Source organism: Lolium rigidum, chromosome 4 (assembly GCF_022539505.1).
Source record: "Lolium rigidum isolate FL_2022 chromosome 4, APGP_CSIRO_Lrig_0.1, whole genome shotgun sequence".
NCBI classification, from domain to species: domain Eukaryota; kingdom Viridiplantae; phylum Streptophyta; class Magnoliopsida; order Poales; family Poaceae; genus Lolium; species Lolium rigidum.
In genome coordinates, this window is record NC_061511.1 from 145,082,006 (window position 1) to 145,091,143 (window position 9,138).

Here is a 9,138-nt window from a genome sequence, read left to right on the forward strand (position 1 = left end):
GCAATTCTAGGGTTCTAATGCTATTTACCTAATGACACATGGGTTGAATCTTAATTGTGGTTTAAGTTTTTATTTGTGATCACCCAAGTGATACACAAACTAAGGTTGAGATTTAACTCTTGTTTGTAGAGTTGAGATGACCCCATATTGCATGTGATAGGGTTTAATCTCCCTTAACCAAGCTAAGGTGGTTGTTTACTTAACATTTTATGTTCTCCCCAAGTTCCTAAGATATTGAGAATTAGTTTTATCTTCTACCAATTGGCTTCTTATTATTAACCTCAATTTATTATTTAAGTAACTACATTGGTTATAGTTCTTTTTATAGTTAACTTTGGTCATATGGATATATGGTTTCTCACCATATGAAGTATAGTGTTTAACTCTAAGGTTCCCTTAGGTTCATTAATTGATGAATGAATGAGAAAATAGGTGTGGTAAGATTCTACTTATTATCACCAATTGATTTACAATTATAGGTTGGAATATAAATTTAGGGTTGCTTATTAATTACCTCCCTATGATTTCATGTGGTGAATGATATCTATTTATACTATTAGGGTTTAACTTATCCTCACATGCCTCAAGAGCATGAGCATGGATTAAGCATGATCCACTTGTTCTTAATATCTCTACCTCAAGTTCTTAGGGTTTATGATCATCACTCAATTTATAATGATCAAGGTTTGGATTCCTAGGGATCTCTCATTAAATAGGTTTCTCACTTTCATGATCAAGTATTGTCTTGATCAACTAAGGTATAGTACTTCTCTTATAATTCCTTAGGTGGACATGGTCATGGTTGTCTCAATGGATTATATCCCAGGAGAATGTCTGAGATATTCTGTTAGGGTTCTTCTTAAACAATGATGATTTAATCATCAGGACATATGGATAGTTCTCTCTCATTTGGGAAGGACTTTAATACTAACCTGAGGTTAGGCTCCATAGAGATTGATGTGATCATCAAAATCTATGTTTAACATAATTGGTTTCTCTCTCTAGGGATTGTTTGATTAACATCCTAGGGTTTCTCTTAAAGATGATGATTTAAATGCATGGATGTATATCCAAGGTTTAGTTCAAGGTTGTATTATTGCTTCTTTAATGATTATAATAGAACTCTCACCTCTCTAGGTTTAATGTATAACTATTTGGAATAGAGAAGAATTATATTTCTGGACTGGATCTCCTTGTTATTATTCCAATGTTGAAATGGAGTGGATACCTTGAGGTTTATGATAGGATCAAGGGTTAGTTTTAAGACATGGAGAAGGTAAGTGAAGAATAGTTTCTCCAATTATTGTTACTGGGATTTCCAATTAAATGTATGTTCATATGTGATGGCAAGGGTTACCATATTATGATCTGTTTTGAGATCAAGCAATTGCTCATTGAGTAAGGTGTTGTTGTGTTGATTATTAGTTCCATTTGATCTAACCCCTTAGATCAAATCCTCTCTTCCTAAAACAATGTTTTAACAAAGTCACTTTGAGGTTTGTAGCGCTTGACTTGATGAGCTACTTCAATTCCACCAAGTCAAGTGAAACTTCAGTTACTGTGACTGTTTTACTTTAAAGCGCGAAAATTCCCCACATTTTCTATGCATGAATGCAATGCACACATCTGTTTCCTCTATTTTTGTAACCCCAATACCTGGGATATTACAGTCTCTACCCCTTAAACTAAACTTCGTCCTCGAAGTTTGATCTCTCTCACGTTTCCGAAGTGTGGATCTGACTTATGCAGACTTAAACTTTTCTTGAACTCCATGGTGATCTTACTGGATATAATTGAATACATCCCTTGTCCAGATTCTTCCTGGAATCCATTAGTGTTTGACATCAAACAACTATTACTTCCTTTACTTCCATGATTTCCTCCAATATTATAAGCTTGTTTCCTTTCTCATTGAATATTCAATGATTGGGACTTCTTCTTGTCCTGACAGTCTTAATTGAGGACTAATTGGATAACAATCTCCTATTTGATAAAATAGGTCTTTGTTTTTTCCCTTACTACCAAAACTGCAGTAATGGTACTTGGTAATGTACTTACCATGGAAATGGTTGTGATGGTTTATTTCCTAAAGAATGGATTAGACTCATTTAGTCCATCCAATCATGGTTTATATTTGATACCCATAACTCTTTAGATTCATTTAGGTTCCATGAAAGGAATCTTTCATGTAGTCTCTGATTCTTGTATGGTCAAATCCCTTCAGTCTTTGACCTTATTAAAGCTTTATTAGATCTATGATATTTTCTTCGTCCAACTTCTTTATGCTTGACTTACTTGAGCTTCCGTACTTCTGAGTAAATACTACTCACTTTCTCAAGTTATAATCCACTTCTTACGTCCTCGAGGTATGAACCTCGGCTTCTGGTCTGACATACTTCTGAAAGTAGTGTTCAACAATCTTATGAAAATAAGATTGAACTTCCTCTCAGTTCAGACCTTCCTCTTCTATCTTGCTCAAAGTATTGAGTCATTGTGCATACAACTCAATCTTTACTCTACCCCTTAGAGTTTTCTTATGGTCTTCAATTCCTTTTCTTCCAACTATTGGGCTATGGTTGGAATATGGGTCTGGTTCTAACTTATGGGCTTTACTTCTTCTAAGGTCTCGCGAAGAATGTTTGTGGTGTATCCACTCAATTGTGGACATCCACTGTGAATCCTTCGACTAAATGTTTATTGATCTAGCTATTTGGCTGACAAGATTTTTATTTGTTCACAAACTTTTGTTACAACTAATTAAATCGTGGACTATTTGTAATACCAACTGATACCAGCTGTGGTTATTATACCAACTGTGGCTATTTGATATCTAAAAAATGGATTCTATTATAGGTTCTGATCAACTGGACGAGACATCTTCTACTCTATCTCGCAGTATTGATCCTATACCAATTGTGGTCTTCTGATATCAACTATGGTCTTCTTATATCTGCTATGGTTTCATATATCATCTACCTTCATTCAGGGTTTATTTTGCAAGAAAACCACTAGCTAACACTATGATTATAGTATCCTAAGTGATTTCCCATGCATTCCCTCTTCTATGTTGACTATGGATCTGCTTGAGCTTCACCATAATCATTATATTTCTTACCTTCATGCTTCTTATGTACTAAATTACTCCTTTGTTAAAGTAAGCATGAGTTTCTGATTGTACTTCTTTCAGAGTATTGTGGTTACTTCCCACAACTTTACTTCCTTTTTCTGATGAACCTTCATCTTGTCTTCAGAATCTTCAGAATTCATCACTTCCTCACACGAATACCATTACCCTCTAGATCTATAGCATTAAGTAAGAACTTGATATTGCAACATGCATTTGCATATCAAAGTCTAACTTCATGTATGGATCTAGTCAAACAATGAAAATCCAATAAAATCCAAGAAGATTCAGCTTTGTGCTTATAATACACATTATCATAAGCCTGAATATGATTGTTGAGTAAGACATCTCTAAACATCAGGCTCTGATGTGTAGTATAGAACACCACATAATATAGGTTTATATCGTGATACTTAGCACGAGTATATGGGATTCTACTATTTGTCTCAACATTTACCTTAATTGCACAATTGCAATGAGATAAACTTGACACAAAGTGGTTTGGGATAATTAAGGTTAACCTAATTTTCTTTGGAAGTACTACTTAACTTAGTATTATATCATATATAAGTGCTATTGAGGACTATTTTGTATGGTACCTCTAGTTCTAATATGGTTACTCTGAATACATATTATTAGGATATAGTTCCTATACTTCTAAGTGTTTCTACCATAAGCATATGGTCATGATGTGCTTGGCACACTTTCCATATTTTTGGAACACAGCTCTTGCACTTTTTGTTTAGCACTTGGCTTCTTATTGTTCTTTTCCTAAATACTTTAGATGTTTATCACATAATGATTCTCAAGTGAATCTTATATGATTACTATCCCTATCATGGTAGTAGACATATATTATTCCTATCTCTCTTCCTTGCCTCCCATGATTGATTCATCATGGTCTATACTACTTCATATAACTCATATTTATCACTTGCTATCAGTTGTTTTACAAGTTTGGATAATTTACTTACTCATGACTTAACTTAGTCTACATTTTCTATTAGGATATCTTCATTATCTTTATCACTTGATATTACTCTTATTACAAGTCTGGATGATTCTTACTTAAACAAAACATATGTTGGTACACATCTTCCAATAGGATATCTTCCTTATGGTTGTATCCTCTCTTTGGAGTACCATGTATTGTATACCAACTGTGATCTACCCATCTATTGTTTTAAGAATGTAATGGTGTGCTACATAATTGGGATTTGCTAACTAACTTTACTTAGGAAATATATATAAGAAAGGATGACTCAAGTGTGTCAGGATTATTCTCACGTGAATACCCATCTTAAGTCATAAGAAAATTTTGGTTTATCCAAGACAACTTCCTATGGACACTACCAATCCTATAGGTCTCCTTTAAAGGGTTTTAATCCTAGGTCAAAGCATTTGCTCTGATACCAACTGTGGTTACCCGGCATACCACTGCATGGAGTAGTATGCAAGTCTGATATAACACCAATGAAACACCGTTCCACTAGTATTATATCGCTCAGAGTGGTACAACGAAACATATGCGGGTCCAAGGCATGTCTATAGAATTACACACAGACTCTGTTACATAAGATCATCATAGCCTCCTACTTTACAATGAGGTAAAACTGCAATTAAACTCCAGAAGAACGACTCGTAGTCTAAACCTATCACGAACTCTATTAGTAGAGTAATTAACCAGCTACAGAGGCTATGAAAAGATTCTAGCTAAATAGGAGCTAAGTTTAGGAAGCTAGATCCCTTCTATGGCTAAACTAGGTTTTCTCCTTGTTGGATGTGGTATTTGACTCTTCTGACAGGGTCCTGTCCCTTGAAGTAGTTGTTGACTCCTCGGCCTTCGAGTTGTATTGTAGATCCTCCTTCAATGCCTCCGTATCTAAGCAAGGGATTTAAGAGTGGGATGAGTACGAGCGTACTCAACAAGTTCATTATAGGAAAGAGGTGTTTAATGCACTAGCTACAGCATTAGACCAGAAAGTCTAATACCAATGCAGGTTTTCATAATCATTTCTTCAAAAGGTTGCTTTTATTCGGAAGAACTATGTCCGTCGGCCTTCACCGGTTTACTAGAACTTCATGGAGCTCCTTTCCGGCCGCGTTCGCGAGTTCCATATCCCGGAACAGGGAGTGACAGGTCACGGTTCTTTACACTCTGCAGAGGTGTGTTGCTTTACCCATAAGAGATCTTAACCTTGGTGCCAACCGGGTGATCTTCCCGTCCACACTTCCTATGGTGTGAGGCCCGGTATAAGGTCTAGCCAATCATGTTCCTCCGCTACCTCGAACACCCACCCTTTTGTAAGATTGTCCTCCCCTATATCCATGATGAGACCGTTCCGGGCATTCATATGCCTTCCCCTATCATCATGGATAGACCGTTCCGGACACCTTACAATCCCTCATAGACCGCAATACCGTGGGGACTTAAGGCTTCCCCAACCTACCGCTTGTTCTTCGAACGACAAGTGTCTACGGACTGTGCCGTGGGGACTTAAGGCTTCCCTGACCTACCGCTTGCCGCCGACAGATACAAGTGTCTACGGTAAAGCGCATCCGTTGATGAACGAGAGGTGGAAACACTTTTGACTACTCCGTCCCACTCCGGATCTTATGGTTAACACGGGTATTACGGCACAAGAATCACTGGCGACATTTGTTGTTTAATCCTAGATGGATATAAACCCGTGCAATGGAACCTCCACCATATCAACACAATCCATGGTTCCATTGCCCACCACATAGTCATATTCATAGTTATGAAAGTAGTGGTTTTGATTTTTGTGCAATAGTGATAACCATAATACTTTGCAAGTAATTTGATCAAAATACTTCAAATGACATGAGCAAGTGATGAACTTGCCTTTCTTGGCTGCAAGATTATGCAGACAAGGTCTTCGATACGCAATAACTCCAAATTCTGAAATAGCATCATCGTCCGGTAAGGACGATGTTTAAAAGATTGGCAATGATGCAATAATGCATAAGTATGAGATGCAATCGCTCTAAGCGTGACCTAACCCCGATGATTTAGGATTAGTTAGTTGTAATGATTGGTTTAGGGTGTGTTGCACTTTTAGAGTGATTCACATACAAGGTTCTTATTCAGTTGTGATTTACTTGGTATTATAAACAGGTAGATATTAAAGCATAATAATCAATTAAGCACACAAAGAATGATAATTGGCATAATGTTAACAAGTAAAGAACAGTGGTCAGTTTTAGTACTATATGACATGGTTAATGATTAATTATCATATACTTTAAAAGAATAACTTTTGAAGAACATGTTTTTTAATAAGGAACAAGTATGATAATTAGGTTAAGGGGTTCTAGGGTTGACTATGGTTTTAGTTAGTTTCTGGAGTAAGTATTAGATGGATCCAAACAGGGTTGGATTCATTAATAACTAGGGCTTGTATGGATTGAGTTAATGCCTAAGCATCCTAAGCAATTCATTATACATGGTTGTTGTCAAGGTGAGTTTATCTAGCTAGTGATAGCTAGCTAAGGTTGATAGGTCTTTCTAAGCAGGGTTGGTGATGATTCTTTATTTACTTCAAAAGAATAACTTTTGAAGAACATACTCCTTAAATAATAAGAAGTATATCAATTAGGGTTGAGGTTGTCTAGGGTTTGCTAGTGGATTCACTAAGTAAGGAATAGTGGTTTCCTAAATAGGATGGTTCATAAGTACCTCACACTAGAAGGGTTTAGTGGAACAGGGTTATGTAAAGTAAAATAGCAGGTATGGTTGCTATTAGGTTTCATCATAATGGTGTGATGCTAGTCATGGATAAACAAGGATGATGGATTTGGTAATAGGATCTAGGGTTTAAACTTGGTTGACCCTAATTGATCATTTAAGTCTGATGAGGATGAACACATGGGATACCCATATATTAGTGATAGGTATTTTACATTTTATGTGAACAGAGGTATGTCCTATAGTTGCTGATGATGGCTCTATGACTTGAAATAAAGTACCATGATCTCCAGTTCTAACCTTGGGTTTAGGTTAGAAGCTAATTAGGGTTCACATGTAATAATGGAACTAGGGTTCCTAATTAATTTAGGGTTTTAGAGTTCAACATGAAATGATAGGGTTATAATGTTATTCCATATGGAATTAGGGTTTGCTAATTACCCTATAATTATTGGGTTAATAACTTCATTGATAAAGTTGAAGTTATTAATAATTTTGAAATAAAAATAATATTAGATTTGATATTTTATTATTCTTTAAATAATTAATGATTAAGGTATTTATTAATTAGGGTTTAAATCTCTTTAATAATGATTTAACAAATAATAAATAAAGAAATTTAGCCTTAATGTTTTCTTTATTTTCTTACTGGTTTTTATTTATTTTATAAAGTTTTCTTAATTTTTGAATTTTAATTCAATTTAGAATTAATAATTAAAGCTTAATTAACAAGTATTAAATAATTAAATTTTTAATTAAAAATATAAATTTCATTTTATATTTTTAGTAGATAGATTATTCTTTTATAAGAATTTTAATATCTCATTTGTATTTTTCTGAGCTTTTATGAATTTTCTACATTATTTCAAAGTTTCAGTAATTAAATAGGATTTGAAATTAAACAGCGAATTACTAAATGCACCCGGGCTATACTACTCTCTGTCACTGATAGGTGGGCCTTGGCCACGTCAACTGCCACGTTGGCGGTTGACTGGGTCAAAATCTCCGACGTGGCCGGGAAGCTCCTGGCCGGCGGCCAGTTCCCGACGACGACGGCGATTCGGGGCTCCCGCGAACGGACGACGCACTCTAATCGAACCAGCACGCCAAGGCAAACCATATGGTGGCGGCGCTGCTAGTTATGTGTCGCCGGAGCTTGGCCGGCGACGCTGTGCCGCGGCGGCGGTCTCAGGTCCATGGCTTGGGGGCGTTCCAGAGACGAATAGATGCTACCGAGATGTCGCGGAGGAGGTGTAGCTCACCAGGAGCACGATGGAGACGACAGCATGGTCGGGGAAGCTCCAAATCGTAGGAATTGACGGCTCCGGCCGTCGGAGAGGGCGAGCTCGACGGAGAAGCTCCGGGCACTCTGGCTCGATTCCTTGTGCTGGATGGGCATGTCGAGGACGGCGATCCCAATGATGTCCACAGCGAGGCCTGGGAAGGTCTACATCAACGGCGGTCATGGTGGCCGGGTGACGGTAGGGTTTCGATTTGGGTGAAATTGGAGGAAGGGAGGAAGAACCCGATGCTAGGGCTCGCCGTGGAACTTTTATAGGGCGCCAGGGATGCCTCGTCACGACGCCGAGCGAGGAGAGGACGCCAGCACGAGGGAGAAAGCAAACACGCCGTCGTGCTGTCCCTCCCGTGTGCGAGAGGATGAGGATGACCCTCCCTCTGTTTTTTTTAAACGAAGAGGTACGTGGGCCACTTTGGGCTGTGCTGGACTGGGCGGTTGGGCCGTGGTGCTGGGCTCCTCTGCAGGCTGCTGCTGGGCTGTGGTAGCCCAATAGGTATGTCTCTCTTTTTCTTATTTTCTTTACTGTTTTCTGTTTTTCTGTTTTGTATTTGCTATATTTAAATTCTGTTTTTGATTCAAATTTGAGTCCTTTTATTTTGCAGGTGTTTGACAATTGGAATTTACTGAGGACTAATAAGAAGATCATTTTAATGCTAAATTGTTTTTGAATGATCATTTAATCTTTATATATGCACTTTCTATTGCAATGTTTAACTAATCATGATTTTGTACTCTCATTATAATTTCCATTTTCTTGTGAATCAAATTCTTTGGATAATTATAGTTGATGCTTTCAACTCAAAGTATTTTAAAGGTTGTGTTAAGACTTGGTTTCAATTTAGGGAATTGGTCACTTGCACCTGATTTTATGTGAGCACTTGCTTTTTAAGATTTTGCAGATATGATCATAACCATATTTCAAAGGTGGCACTAGGATTATGTTTAATAACACCTTGAATTACCTATAGTAAACATTACTCCCATCATGGTTTGATCTTGGTTACA